We start from the raw sequence: 15,164 nt of genomic DNA, 5'->3' as shown, positions 1-15,164 counted from the left end.
AGGTCTTATTTTAGGGGAAACACAACCGCGCTTTCTGAATGGCCCTGTTGTCTTCTGGGACACGCACAGATCTCAGAAGGTGGGGGGGGGGAAGCAGAGGGCCCGAGGCAGAAGAGGAAATTATGTATATAAAAATATATATATATATATATATATATATCTCAAATAACGAGGGGGGGGTGGGGTGGTCTTTAGTTTAAGACCTAGTTGCATAGTTGGAAGGAACTTCACTTTAAAGTGGAGGGCCATCCTGAAAAAAAAAGAAGAGCATTAATATTCTAAAAAAAAAAAAAATTTTTTAAAAATTTTTTTACCTGGTCACAAATCGCTGTTGCTAGGCAGTCTTCCTAATCTGCCTTCTTCCTGCTCCTCGGTGATCTTCGGTCTTCTGGGTAATGGGGCGCGCTGTGTTCTGGGAACTGTGTGTTCCCTAACACAGTGCGCCCCATTCACAAAGTGCCGCACAACTCGCGCATGCGCAGTAGGAAACGGGCAGTGAAGCCGCAAGGCTCCACTGCCTGTTTCCCTCAGTACGAATGGCGGCGCCGGGACCTGAAAGCCGAGGGCTCTCACACTGGAGCGGTGCGCTTGCAGGGCGGTCAAAAAAGTCTTGCAAGCCGTATCTTTGGAGCGCTGTAGGAGCGGTGTATCCTAAAGCGCCCCTTCCCATCAAAACAATGGGAGGGCGCTGTTTTAACCCTTTTTTGGCCAATAGCGGGGGGTTAAAACTGCCCCGCTAGCGGCCCAATAGCTCCGCTAAAACGACAGGAAAGCGCTGCTAAATATAGCACAGATTTACCGCCAGCGCCCGCAACGCAAAGTAGCCTTAAGGCAGCCCATTCAGTTGAACTGGCATCCCACACACCACAACTGTAATAAAACCGGACCTGGCGCACTTTTACCAATGCACTGCACCGCGATGCAAGGTAGCGCGTTACCATGTGCATTGGGGTGCCATTCAATGCGCCATGCGTGCATGATTTGTTACCGCAAGATGCAGGGCCGCCTTTCTACTTGTGACATTTGTAAAAGAACATAACGTGTTCCCAGAGAGCTAAAACATGAGAGAGGAAAAAAAAAAAAACAGTTTTCTTGCCTAAATGTCAAGTTTATTTTTTGTAAAGGACACAGATTTATGTGATGTTTATAAAAACGTCATCCCTGTGAGCTGCAATATGTGGAAATGTGGTTATTTTAGTGGCTTTTTTCTGTTTTTTTTTTTTATTGGAATTTTAGTATTGCATAAATAATTCAGTGTCATTGTTACATCCTGAGTTTGAAAACAGCATTTTTTGTCATTGCATACTTATCTTCTGAGCAATGTCAGCTTTGACCAAACCTCATAAAAAGTGTTTTTTTTCTTTTTTCTCCATGTCAGAAAGGGAATTTATATTATTGCATCAAAAGGTAATTATTATTCATTTAGTTTTTTTTTTTTATTCTATAGTGTATGTGTGTGTATGTGTGTGTATGTGTGTGTATGTGTGTGTATATATATTCGTATGTTTTCACTTTTTATAATCCTTTGTTGCATCTCAGTGCTGCTGATTAGTGATGGACGAACTTCCGACGGGACGTTTCGCGAACGCGAAATGCGAACGGACCCAAACGTTCGCGAAACCGAACGTTCGCCGCGGGCCCCATTGACTTCAATGGGAGGCGAACTTTGCAAACCTTCATGTCGAATTTGCGGCCACGTGGTAATTATTAGGGGGTAAAACGTAGTCCCACCATCTGGACAATGACATAATACATGTATGAGGTGAATTTGGGATCGATAACTACAAGCATTTTTATTTTATTTGGGAAATTGTTCTAACAATTCAGGACTATGGAGCTAATGAAGGCAATGGAGGAGAGGGAAGGTCAGGGACCAGGGTAGGCAAAGAAGAGGGTGCAGGAGATGATCACCAGCAGCGTGACATACCGGAATGACACATGCACCGTGATAGCGGCATCTGACAGCAGCACCGTAATACAGAGCACTGACAGCAGCACCGTGACATACAGCGCTGACAGCAGCACCGTGACATACAGCGCTGACAGCAGCACCGTGACATACAGCGCTGACAGCAGCACCGTGACATACAGCGCTGACAGCAGCACCGTGACATACAGCGCTGACAGCAGCACCGTGACATACAGCGCTGACAGCAGCACCGTGACATACAGCGCTGACAGCAGCACCGTGACATACAGCGCTGACAGCAGCACCGTGACATACAGCACTGACAGCAGCACCGTAAGCAGCCCCAGGAGGAAGTCAGCACAGCACAGGGATGGTGTGATCCCCTCATAATAAGAACCCCCAGGAGGAAGTCAGCACAGCACAGGGATAGTGTGATCCCTTCATAATAAGAACCCCCAGGAGGAAGTCAGCACAGCACAGGGATATCATAAGCAGCCCCAGTAGAAATATGACACCGCTCAACCTCTTCAAAGAGGAGGGTAGGGGCATATAGTACGGTGTGCTTTTTTGGGTCAAGGAAGTGAGCCAAATGAATTAAGAAGGTCTGTGTGCTTGATTAAAAAAATAGTTTATAGACATATACATGGTCTACTGGTCACATGTGTTGAATTCCTCCGAGATCCATGCCTCATTCATTTTTAGAAATGTGAGGTAGTTAACACTGTGGTGAGCTAGGCGAGTACGCTTATCGGTCACAATCCCCCCTGCTGCGCTGAACGTCCTTTCGGACAGGACACTGGATGAGGGGCAAGCCAACAGTTCGATTGCAAATTGGGCAAGCTCTGGCCAGAGGTCAAGCCTGCCCACCCAGTAGTCTAGGGGTTCATCACTCCTCAGAGCGTCCACATCGGCCGTTAACCCAATGTAGTCGGACACCTGACGGTCTAGGCGTTCCCTGATGCTGGATCCGGATGACACCTGTCGATGGGTCGGCTGAAAGAATGACCTCATATCCGAAGTCACCAACACATCTTCAAACCGGCCTCTTCTTGCAGGCGCTGTTGGATTGGTACCCGCAAATCCTTCTCTGGGAGTGGGAATTGCTCCTCTGCCAGCGCACGCAAAAGCAGAATGCAGCATTTCTCGAAGCAAGGCCTGGAAGTGCTGCATTCTGACAGCCCTCTGCGACGGCGGTAACATTTCCGCCATTTTGTGTTTGTACCGGGGGTCTAAGTACGTTGCCACCCAGTACTGGTCCTTGACCCTCATGCTTTTTATACGGGGGTCCCTATTAAAACACTGGAGCATGAAGGCCCCCATTTGCACTAAAGTGGAAGCGGTGTGGTGGCCTGGCTCCTGCTCATCATCCAGGATAATGTCGTCCTCTTCATTCTCCTCTCCCCATCCTCGCACAACAGGGATCCCAGAAAGGTTTAAAGCATGCTCTTCTTGCTCCTGCTCATCCGCCCCGGCACCATCCTCCTCTGACTCCTCATCAGACTCCTGTTGTTGACTTGTCTCAGATAGAGTAGCCCCCCCTGGGAATTCATCCAGCATTGCGACTTCCTCATCTTCCCGCTCCTGCTCCTCCACAGCCTGATCAATGACACGACGCAATGCACGCTCCAGAAAGAAGGCATAAGGTACCATGTCACTGATGGCGCCATGGCTGCGACTGACCAGTTTGGTGATCTCCTCAAATGGCCGCAGAAGTCTGCATGTGTCGCGCATGAGCAGCCACTGGCGCGGTGAAAAAAAACCCAGCTCCCCAGAACCGTTTCTTTCGCAGAGTTCATACAGGTAGACGTTAACTGCACGTTTCTGCTGGAGCAGCCTATCAAGCATATAGAAGGTTGAGTTCCATCGCGTCGGGCAATCGCAAATAAGACGTCTGACCGGCAGATGGTGTCGCCGCTGAATGTCAGCAAGGCGAGCCATGGCCGTGTAAGATCTTCTGAAATGGGCCGAGATTTTCCTTGCCTGCCGCAAGATGTCCTGGACCCCAGGGTATTTGACAAGGAATCGCTGCACGACCAAGTTTAAGACGTGTGCCATGCACGGCACGTGCGTGATTTTGCCCTGTTTCAATGCGCTAAGCAGATTGGCACCGTTGTCACACACCACTTTACCAACTGTCAAATTGAGCGGTGTTAGCCACTCATCTGCCTGTGAACGCAAAGCTGAAAGGAGTGCCGGGCCAGTGTGGCTCTTTGCTTCCAGGCACAACAGACGCAGCACGGCATGGCAACGTCTCACCTGGCATGTGGAATAGGTTCTGGGGAGCTTGGGCGGTGCAGTGGAAGAGACGCTAGCAGCGGAAAAGGAGGAGGCAGCTGAGGAGGAGAGGGAGGAGGATGGAGTAGGAGGAGGAGAAGAAGAGTCAGGCCTGCATGCAATCCGTGGCGGTAAAACCAAATCTACACGGGTGCCACGGGTTACATGCTTGACGGCCGTCAGAAGGTTCACCCAGTGGGCAGTAAAACTGATATACCTTCCCTGCCCGTGTTTGCTAGACCACGTGTCTGTGGTCAGATGTATCTTGGCACCGACACTGTGTGCCAGAGATACATTCACTTGCCGCTGAACATGGCCATATAGCTCTGGGATGCCCTTCTCTGAGAAATACTTCCTTCCTGGGACCTTCCATTGTGGTGTTCCAATGGCCACAAATTTGCGAAAGGCCTCCGAGTCCACCAGTTTATATGGCAGTAGTTGGCGGGCTATGAGTTCTGACAAGCCAGCCGCCAACCGTTGGGCAAGAGGGTTATCCGGCGTCATCATTTTTTTACGCTCAAACATTAGGCCCACGGAAGCCTGCCTTTTTGCAGAAAAATGTGAGCTTGGCGTGATGGAAGGTGGAGTGGAGGACAATTGTGAGGAGAGAGGAGAAGGAGAAGTAGAAGACGAGGCTGGACGGTGAGAGCCTGCAGTGTGGCTTTGTGTGTTCCGTTGCTCCCACTGGGCTCGGTGATGGCTGCTCATGTGCCTTCTTAAGGCGGTCGTCCCTAGGTGAGTATTGGGCTTACCGCGACTAACGCGTTGACTGCAAAGATTGCAGATGGCAACGCTATTGTCAGCAGCGGACACGTTAAAAAAAGCCCACACTGCGGAGCCATGTGCCGGTGTCCTGGGAGCGCCAGATGTGACCGTACATGGTCGATGACTCGCTCCTGATACATTTGCAGTCTGCTTTGTCCCTGCTGTGCAATGTAAGTCATTGCTGCTTCTCCTCCCTATCTGCTGGTCCATATCTCCCTCTGAACTCCCCTCCTCTTCCTCTCTTGTGGGCACCCACGTGACATCACTAGACACGTCATCATCAACGTCACCTTCCCCACCGCTATAAGTAGAGATCTCGGAGTAGGCAGCAACACCGGGGACCAACCTCCTCCTTGGGCTGATCTGGGTACTGGCGTCAGACTGCTGAGTAGCGCTTGTTGCTACCTCCTCTTCCTGATCCAATACCAAGAGTGGCTGCGCATCAGAAATGTCCTCTTGATATGGATCGGAAAATAATTCCAGTGACTCAAGCGGAAGGTATGTGGTGGTGGTGGTGGTGGTCGTGTTGTTGGTGGTAGTGTCTTTGGGGGTGCACATAGCAGAGAGTGAAGAAGAGGGTGCAGATCGAGAGGATGAGGAGGGTGCAGAAGAGTAAGGCTGAGCGAGCCACTCAACCAAGTCTGGTGCATCCTTTAAAGTAATTGAACGCACCTTCTGCAACTTCCCACTTTGGCTCAAGCCTGTTGCTCCTGCCCTACCCCTACCACCCCTGCGGAAGGGCCTGCCTCTTCCTCTGCCTGTCATTTTTTAAATGACCCTGTGACAAAACTCTTAGTCCCTATACCGATGAAGGACTGCTGCAGTATAGGGCAGCGGTCAGCAGTGGTGCACGTCAACCCTATCTATTGTGGACCGATAGCGGTCCTTACAGAACAGCAGACTGTACCGCACTCAAGCCTATGTACCGTAGCACCCTATACCAAGTTACCAGTCCTTATAAGAACTTTTGTGGACCAAGCAGGTTGTGTATTAGTGTTTAGCAGACTGTACGTCAGTCCCTATACCGCTGAAGGACTGCTGCAGTATAGGGCAGCGGTCAGCAGTGGTGCACGTCAACCCTATCTATTGTGGACCGATAGCGGTCCTTACAGAACAGCAGACTGTACCGCACTCAAGCCTATGTACCGTAGCACCCTATACCAAGTTACCAGTCCTTATAAGAACTTTTGTGGAACAAGCAGGTTGTGTGTTAGTGATTAGCAGACTGTACGTCAGTCCCTATACCGCTGAAGGACTGCTGCAGTATAGGGCAGCGGTCAGCAGTGGTGCACGTCAACCCTATCTATTGTGGACCGATAGCGGTCCTTACAGAACAGCAGACTGTACCGCACTCAAGCCTATGTACCGTAGCACCCTATACCAAGTTACCAGTCCTTATAAGAACTTTTGTGGAACAAGCAGGTTGTGTGTTAGTGATTAGCAGACTGTACGTCAGTCCCTATACCGCTGAAGGACTGCTGCAGTATAGGGCAGCGGTCAGCAGTGGTGCACGTCAACCCTATCTATTGTGGACCGATAGCGGTCCTTACAGAACAGCAGACTGTACCGCACTCAAGCCTATGTACCGTAGCACCCTATACCAAGTTACCAGTCCTTATAAGAACTTTTGTGGACCAAGCAGGTTGTGTATTAGTGTTTAGCAGACTGTACGTCAGTCCCTATACCGCTGAAGGACTGCTGCAGTATAGGGCAGCGGTCAGCAGTGGTGCACGTCAACCCTATCTATTGTGGACCGATAGCGGTCCTTACAGAACAGCAGACTGTACCGCACTCAAGCCTATGTACCGTAGCACCCTATACCAAGTTACCAGTCCTTATAAGAACTTTTGTGGACCAAGCAGGTTGTGTATTAGTGTTTAGCAGACTGTACGTCAGTCCCTATACCGCTGAAGGACTGCTGCAGTATAGGGCAGCGGTCAGCAGTGGTGCACGTCAACCCTATCTATTGTGGACCGATAGCGGTCCTTACAGAACAGCAGACTGTACCGCACTCAAGCCTATGTACCGTAGCACCCTATACCAAGTTACCAGTCCTTATAAGAACTTTTGTGGAACAAGCAGGTTGTGTGTTAGTGATTAGCAGACTGTACGTCAGTCCCTATACCGCTGAAGGACTGCTGCAGTATAGGTGAGCGGTCAGCAGTGGTGCACGTCAACCCTATCTATTGTGGACCGATAGCGGTCCTTACAGAACAGCAGACTGTACCGCACTCAAGCCTATGTACCGTAGCACCCTATACCAAGTTACCAGTCCTTATAAGAACTTTTGTGGACCAAGCAGGTTGTGTATTAGTGTTTAGCAGACTGTACGTCAGTCCCTATACCGCTGAAGGACTGCTGCAGTATAGGGCAGCGGTCAGCAGTGGTGCACGTCAACCCTATCTATTGTGGACCGATAGCGGTCCTTACAGAACAGCAGACTGTACCGCACTCAAGCCTATGTACCGTAGCACCCTATACCAAGTTACCAGTCCTTATAAGAACTTTTGTGGAACAAGCAGGTTGTGTGTTAGTGATTAGCAGACTGTACGTCAGTCCCTATACCGCTGAAGGACTGCTGCAGTATAGGTGAGCGGTCAGCAGTGGTGCACGTCAACCCTATCTATTGTGGACCGATAGCGGTCCTTACAGAACAGCAGACTGTACCGCACTCAAGCCTATGTACCGTAGCACCCTATACCAAGTTACCAGTCCTTATAAGAACTTTTGTGGAACAAGTGAGTTGTGAATGTTTAGCAGACTGCAGCAGAAGGGCAGCAGTCAAGTATAATATCCTTTCTATATTTGGAAGAAAGAATATTATACATGTACAAGCCTATTACTGTACCACTGATACCAGTCCTGAAAAGAACCTTTGTGGAACTAATAATAACAGCAAGTCTTTAAAATTACCCTCACTGCCTGACAACACTGCTTCCTTCCTGTCCCTATACAAATTGGCAAAAAAAGAGAACGATTAGTGGTTACTGGAACAGCTCTTTTGTGGACCTTGATAGTAACAGCTAATGATGATGATGATGATGATGATGATGAAAGACTAATCTGGCTGTCCCTGTAGCATACACCGTCCTTTCCCTTTCTCTAAACTAACAAAAGACACTCAGGCTGCTGCAAGAATCAGCAGCACAGCAAACCTATCAACACCTAACACCTATACCAGTCCTGAAAAGAACTTTTGTGTACCAAATAGCTAGTGGTTTATCTCTCCCTACTCCACACAGGAACCTGTCCCTATCGTAACAGAAGAAAGAATGTAAAATGGCCACCGGATCGGGTGTATTTATAGGTTAGGGGGAATGTACAAGTGTCCATGTGCTGTCATGTCTCAATTGGCTGTCCTGTATCACATGATAAACGTGTCACCAAAGGTTAAAGTTCTTGTATACATTAAACACGTAAGTCCGCCGCGGCGAACGACGGAAAAAGGCGTTCGAACGTGCGGACCGCGAATGTCGGAAATTCGCCGCGAAACGACCGCCGGGCGAAACGTTCGTCCATCACTACTGCTGATCTCTTTGCAGCCACACTCTGTGTCCAAATGCAGTCTAGCAATGGCCGCATGGCCTTTGTCAGGGCAGGTTTCCTGATGGTGACAACAATGGACCATAACTGGATAATGTGTGTTGAGATGAACACTTGTAGTTTCCATCAGAAGCAATGGCGTATCTACAAGGGGGTTGCAACCCAGCCCCATACTCCAGAGAGCCTGTGCGGCTCCCCTGTACACATGGACAGGAAGGGTGGTGGAGACAGCAAACACAGGAACCGATCCCCTCTATTTTCCTTCTGCAGCTGCTGAAAGCCTGCTCCTCCTCCTCTCCCACAGGCATTCAGCGGCTGCAAGAGGAAAATGGAGAAGATCGGATCCGCTATATGCTGCCCCTCTTATCCAGCTTCTTCTTATTTGTCCCTCCGGGATGTATCGTAATGGAGAGTGTGGAAGACATATTTAGCGGCCCCCTCTTTTTTCTGAATGTACAGAGTTAGTGATCAGAACCAATCACTGACTGGTCATTCATAACTGGTTTACTATGCTTCAGTTTGAGCACTGTACAGAGCTATTCCTGTCCATTCATTCTGTACTGCTGAGGCTGCAGAGATGGAGATTGAGGGCTGTGTCCTCAATCTCCTTTCTCTGTCTCAAAGGTGAAACATCAGAGGTGTTTAGACCCTTTAAGATGTTTAGACCCCTGATAATTCATCAAAGGATTATGGGGCCACACAGTATATACACACACACACACACACACACACACACATACACAATCACATAGTATACATATACACACAGTATACACAGACATGTTTCTATTGGCTGAGAAGGTACTGGAGAGGTGGGGCAGCTATAATCTCGGGATTTTTAAACCAAAAGGATGTCGGTAAGGGACATTTCAGAGACAGATGTAAAAAAAAAAAAAAACACAGATTTTTACATACTGTCCCTGGTTTTACTGAGGCTGGCAACCCTGATGGGGCCCCCTAGTGGCCCGGGGCCCTTGGGCAGTGCCCGAGCGGCCGAATGGTCAGTCCGCCCCTGCAGGGAGTATTGTAATAAAAACCTCTTTCTGCCACATAACACATGTATGCAGAGGCAGGAAAAGTAGGCGTTAAAGCCCATGGAGTTCTGCACACTCAGAAAGTTTTATTCAGCCATACAAGCAAAACAACTTGTCCCCACCTGGAGATGCTCTCCATGTTACTATGACCCCCCCCCCCCCCCCCCCCCGACTCTCTATGATTAAGGCTGTAAAGGTGAAACATGGAAGAAAGGGACGGTCTTCAGGAGGGGACCACTTGTATTTTTTTTGTATGGTTGAATAACATTTGCTGAGCTGAGTGACATCATCGGTGTGCAAACTTTATTCATCGGCATTGCATCTCCATGGAGCGCAGGAAGCGTGGAAGCTGGGAGCAAAGGTTCTTCTACAAATCACTGGTTGTAAAATCTGTTGTAACTTTAATGGCATCCCATAGGGTTCAATATTGAGTTGGCTCCGCCCTTTGCAGCTATAACAGCTTCAACTCTTCTGGGAAGGCCGTCCACAAGGTTTAGGAGGATGTCTATGGGAATGTGTGACCATTCTTCCAGAAGCGCATTTGTGAGGTCAGGTACTGATGTGGATGGGAAGGCCTGGCTCGCAGTCTCCACTCTAATTCATTCCAAAGGTGTTCTTTTGACAATATAGCGTGAGCAGTGTGTGAGACGATCTGACTGAATCTAAATGAAATGGCTTTTTAGGTAGGTCTTTGTTACATAACTATTGATAAATCCAGGGCCGTTTTTAAGGCAGGGCAAAAGGGGCAGCTGCCCTGGGCCCTGTCATTGTTGTGGGGCCCAAAGCAACTGCCTCATACTTGCTAACTATCTTGGTTTAAATTCCATCGTCCCTTGAGGTTTTAGTCCCGTGCTGTGTCCCAATATCTCAGTGTGAAGTGCTGCTACTAATGCTGCCCAGCTCTACCCTTTTGTTGTGTACAGATGACTCTCCTGCAGACTCTGTGTTTACATGTAAAATAGCGGCATTCATATGTAAATAGCGGCGGCATTCATATGTATATCTTGCCCCCCTGAGGTCATATCCACAGTAATCTCTAGTGACCAATCAACAAGCAGAAATCATGTGCTGTAAGCTTTAGTAACTAATCAGTGAGCCGTAATGTGTGCTGTACCCTCTAGCAACCAGTCAGTGAGCGGTAATGATACACTGTAACCTCTGGCAACCAGCCACTGAGCGGTAATGATACACTGTAACCTCTGGCAACCAGCCACTGAGCGGTAATGATACACTGTAACCTCTGGCAACCAGCCACTGAGCGGTAATGATACACTGTAGCCTCTGGCAACCAGCCACTGAGCGGTAATGATACACTGTAACCTCTGGCAACCAGCCACTGAGCGGTAATGATACACTGTAACCTCTGGCAACCAGCCACTGAGCGGTAATGATACACTGTAGCCTCTGGCAACCAGCCACTGAGCGGTAATGATACACTGTAACCTCTGGCAACCAGTCAGTGAGCGGTAATGATACACTGTAACCTCTGGCAACCAGTCAGTGAGCGGTAATGATACACTGTAACCTCTGGCAACCAATCACAACAGCTGCCTGATATGATTCAGTAAACTGATTTTGAGTCTAGCTGCTATTTATTGTATGTCTCAGAGCAGGCAGAGAGCGAAACTGCATGGGGGGCCCCAAGAAAAGTTTTGCCCAGGGTCCAATCAATATTAAAGGCGGCCCTGGATAAATCTAAGGCAGGTTGTACAGAGATATTGTTCAAATGAGCTGTATTGTGTGTGTCCACTTTTTGTTACTCTCATAAAAATATATGATCAATACGTAGACCCGCAGAGACAAAATGGATGCAAAAATGTAGTTTAATTGATACATTTTTCATTTATTTCCCCAGGAAAAAAATGGGACTCAACACCAACAATCTAATGATGATGGCAGCAGTTCCTTTCTCCAATATAAGCCAGAATAATAACACCCTGTCAGATGTAAGGAACTGCTTAGCGCCAGAGGGACTTGAATGGCTCTATGCCTACCAGCCAGTGTACATGTGGTTCATCTTTGCCTTGGGCTTCGTGGAAAACGCATTTGTCATTTCAATCTTCCTGCTTCATAAAAGCCGCTGCACCGTGGCGGAGATCTACCTGGGTAATATGGCCGTCGCGGATCTCATCTTTGTCAGCGGCCTACCGTTCTGGGCCATTTACATTTCTAACAAGTTCAGCTGGCCATTTGGTAGCTTCCTCTGCATCGCTGTAAATTCCTTGATCCAACTGAATCTCTATGGCAGCATTTACTTTCTGATGATGGTCAGCATTGATCGCTATCTGGCCCTGGTGAAGACCATGTCCTTTGGTAGGATGAGAAGAGCTGGTTGCGCTAAGATTATCTGCGCCATCATCTGGATTTTTGCAGTGCTAGCCAGTTTGCCCAAAGTCATATTCCGGAAGGTAAAATTCCTCCCCGAGTTAAACACCACCTCTTGCGTCATATTACCCCCGCACGAGAACTGGAACATCGCCTCAAATATTCTCATGAACCTTTTTGGTGGCTTCATTCCGGCAGTCGTCATTGGGTTCTGCACCTTCCAAATTATAAAAGTCCTGAGGAACAACACCATGCAGCAATTTAAAGAGATCAACAATGAGAAGAAAGCCACGTGGTTGGTCTTCTCTGTGCTTTTAGCCTTTGTGCTATGCTGGCTTCCGTTCCATGTCGTTACCTTCTTCGATACATTAGAACTGGCCGGAGATTTAGAGTCCTGTAGCTGGGCCCATGCTCTTGAGATTGGAAACCAAATATCAACCTACATTGGCTTCAGCAACAGCTGTATCAACCCATTCCTATACGTCATTGTTGGCAATCATTTCCGAAAGAAAGTCAAAGAAGTCTTCAGGCAGTTTCGAGCTAAATTCAGACCGCCGAGAAAAGGGTCCTTGCCGATTGGCTACTCTGTGATGACCGTACGGACCTCGATCTCCATGGGGATTCAGAATCTAATTTTAAAGCAGTAAAATTATAAAACAAGTTGACTTTAGATTCTGCTGTGGAAAATACGGGAGGTGTTCGAGAATAAGCTTTCATTATTTATTTTGAGTCATCTTCTTGTTTTTGCATGCCGTTATCTTTATCTTTTGTATATAGATGTATTTCTGATGTTCTTTACACTGTCTACTTCCAACAGATGTTTTGTTGAAAATTGCCATATTTGGAAGGGTAAAGGAAACTCTTCACTGGTGGAAAAATGCAGTTTGAAGATTAGCAGGAGTGGGACCGTGGTATAAACACATTTTGAGGAGTAATTCTAGCTTCTGTGATTTCTCACATCTGATGTTGTAACCATGCTCTTGTCTAAATGCTCAGATTTTTGGAGACGATTTAGAGCAGAGGTCTCAAACTGGCGGCCCTCCAGCTGTTGCAAAACTACAAGTCCCATCATGCCTCTGGCTGGGGGAGCCATGCTTGTAACTGTCAGCCTTGCAATGCATCATGGGACTTGTAGTTTAGCAACAGCTGGAGGGCCGCCATGTTTGAGACCCCTGATTTAGAGTATATGTCTGCCAAAAGCTTTTTAGCGTAGTACACAAGGGCTAAATGTTGGGTTTTTATCGGTTTGGTTCAATTGAATTGTAGAGCAGCCAGCCTGACAGAAGCTGCCGAGGGCCCTGTCGAAAGGGTCATGACCGAAAATGGTCTGCTGACTGGCTCCCATTCAGTGCTCCCATCCAATGGCTGAGAGCACTGACCGGAGTGTTCCGGTGAGGGGGATCAGCAGCCCCCCCCCCCCCCGCCCAAAAAGAAGAAAATAGCACAACAGGGGAGATAGCTGTACTAACATCAAATTGTTAGTATAACGGCCTGAGCTGTCAACAGGTTGAATGAAAAAAATAGTAGTGTGCATACGGCTTTACTCTCACAGCATAGGTGACAACTGTTCTGGATTTGCTGGGACAGTCCTGAATCCAAGTGCCTTATCCCAATGATGTTGTGTCCTGGGATCACACCATCACCCCTATATCTGTTACCGAGCATGGTCAGTATCTAAGAAGAGTATTACCGGGGGGGGCAGATGCAATTGGGTGGTTCCTGCATTGTTAGGGGGGAGGAACTAACCAGAAAATAGGTGTAATCTGAGAGGGGCAGCCGCAAGCCCCAAAAGTGAGCGTGATCTGGGTGGGACCATCTGGAGAATGTATGTGTGGGCATTAGCGGGGGTGACAGTGTTAGCCTGTTAGCCCTTGTACACACGGTCGGAGAATCGGAATGTGTCCTATCGGACCGTGTCGTCGGATAATCCGACTGTGTGTGGTATGCATCGGACTGATTCCGTGGGACCCAATTTTCCAACATGTTGGAAATATTTCCCGACCAACTGGTTCGATCGGACATACTCCGATCATGCGTAGAGAATTTTGATTGGACCAAGTGCCACGCATGCTCAGATCAAATTCCTACATCAAAGCTATTGGCTACTAGCCTGAATGTAGTCCCATCGTAACAAAATTACATCATCACGTTCTGAATGATCGGATTTTTCGCCAACTTTGTCCGACCGTGTGTATGCAACAGTTTCGGACAAAATCCGACGGATTTGGTTGTGGAAATCTCCGACCGTGTGTACAGGGGTTTAGGGGACTGGGAGTAATACGTTGGCAAGTATTTCATGGTGAAAATTGCTTCATCAGATAGGAAGTGAGGGGGAAATCTTCAACAGGGTTACAGACATCAATACAAAGCTGACAGGTACTAGTAATAAAAGAAAAAGCATTTTTATTTCTATCTGTTGGAGATTTCCACTCACTTCCTGTCTGGTAAAATCATTGTCGTCAGGACGGGAGGAAATCTATCTCAGGCTGGCCATACACTATACAATCTCTTTTAGGCTTACCAATACTATGTAGTTTGAGGACAAACCTCAACAATTCATTGCAGTTGTAACAAATAAGGTAGGCCTTTGCACACTGCCGGCACCCCAACCTGCCCTATACCACCCCAACCTGCCACTATACCACCCTATACTACCCTAATCTGTCACTATACCAACCTTGCTATCATTTACAGGGGCCGGTTTAGGGTGTGCCCCATGACTGTGAGCTGCCTGAAGGGCACTGGGCAGGCTAGAGAGGAGAGGGGGGTGACACCATGATTTACCGCACCAGGTGACACCAACCCTAGTGAGACCACTGGACTGGGGAGTGTTACAGGCAGCCCCCCCTCGCACTGCTCCGCTGCAGCTCTGCAAGCAATATAGTACAGTGTGTCGTAGCAGCCCCGGTGTCACCCCTCTGGTGGGTGTCACCTGGTGTGGGCCGCACCCCAATAGCGACGCCACTGGGCACATGGATTCGGGGGGTGGCGCCCCTAATTGAGTGGCCGCCACTGCCTGTACTATATCAAGGCAACTTCTATCCAACTTGTGCCCATAGACTTTAATGGAATTCCCCTCCAAGTTGGATCCTCATCTTAATTGATGTGATTTGGATCCAAAATTACAGGAAGATTACACAGGCTTTCCCTGAAGCTGCTTCAAAGTTGCGCCAAGTTGCGCCCCAAATCACGCCAAAGTTGCACTGTAAGTTGCATGACTTTTAGGTCGCGGCAGTGTGGTCCAAGCCTAAAGGAAATCAATGCAATGAGATTGTATATTTTATGGTCACCGGAACAGAGCACAAGATAGCAAC

At 48.2% G+C, this 15,164-nt stretch overlaps 1 pseudogene across 1 annotated transcript in view; it reads left to right on the top strand.

The window, feature by feature from the left end:
* LOC143956571 (B2 bradykinin receptor pseudogene) overlaps positions 1–12,785 on the top strand; it is a 113,050-nt pseudogene extending 100,265 nt beyond the window's left edge. Inside the window, exon 2 of the transcript XR_013269955.1 lies at positions 11,381–12,785. The product of XR_013269955.1 is annotated as a B2 bradykinin receptor pseudogene (transcript). The remainder of the gene's footprint in view (positions 1–11,380) is intronic.
* Positions 12,786–15,164: the final 2,379 nt, after the last annotated feature.

This window comes from Lithobates pipiens, unplaced genomic scaffold (genome assembly GCF_037356315.1).
Source record: "Lithobates pipiens isolate NorthernLeopardFrog02 unplaced genomic scaffold, aLitPip1_a1.2 Scaffold_37, whole genome shotgun sequence".
NCBI classification, from domain to species: Eukaryota; Metazoa; Chordata; class Amphibia; order Anura; family Ranidae; genus Lithobates; species Lithobates pipiens.
The sequence above is the reverse complement of the archived record's forward strand: the minus strand, read 5'-3'. Positions and strand labels throughout refer to the sequence as shown.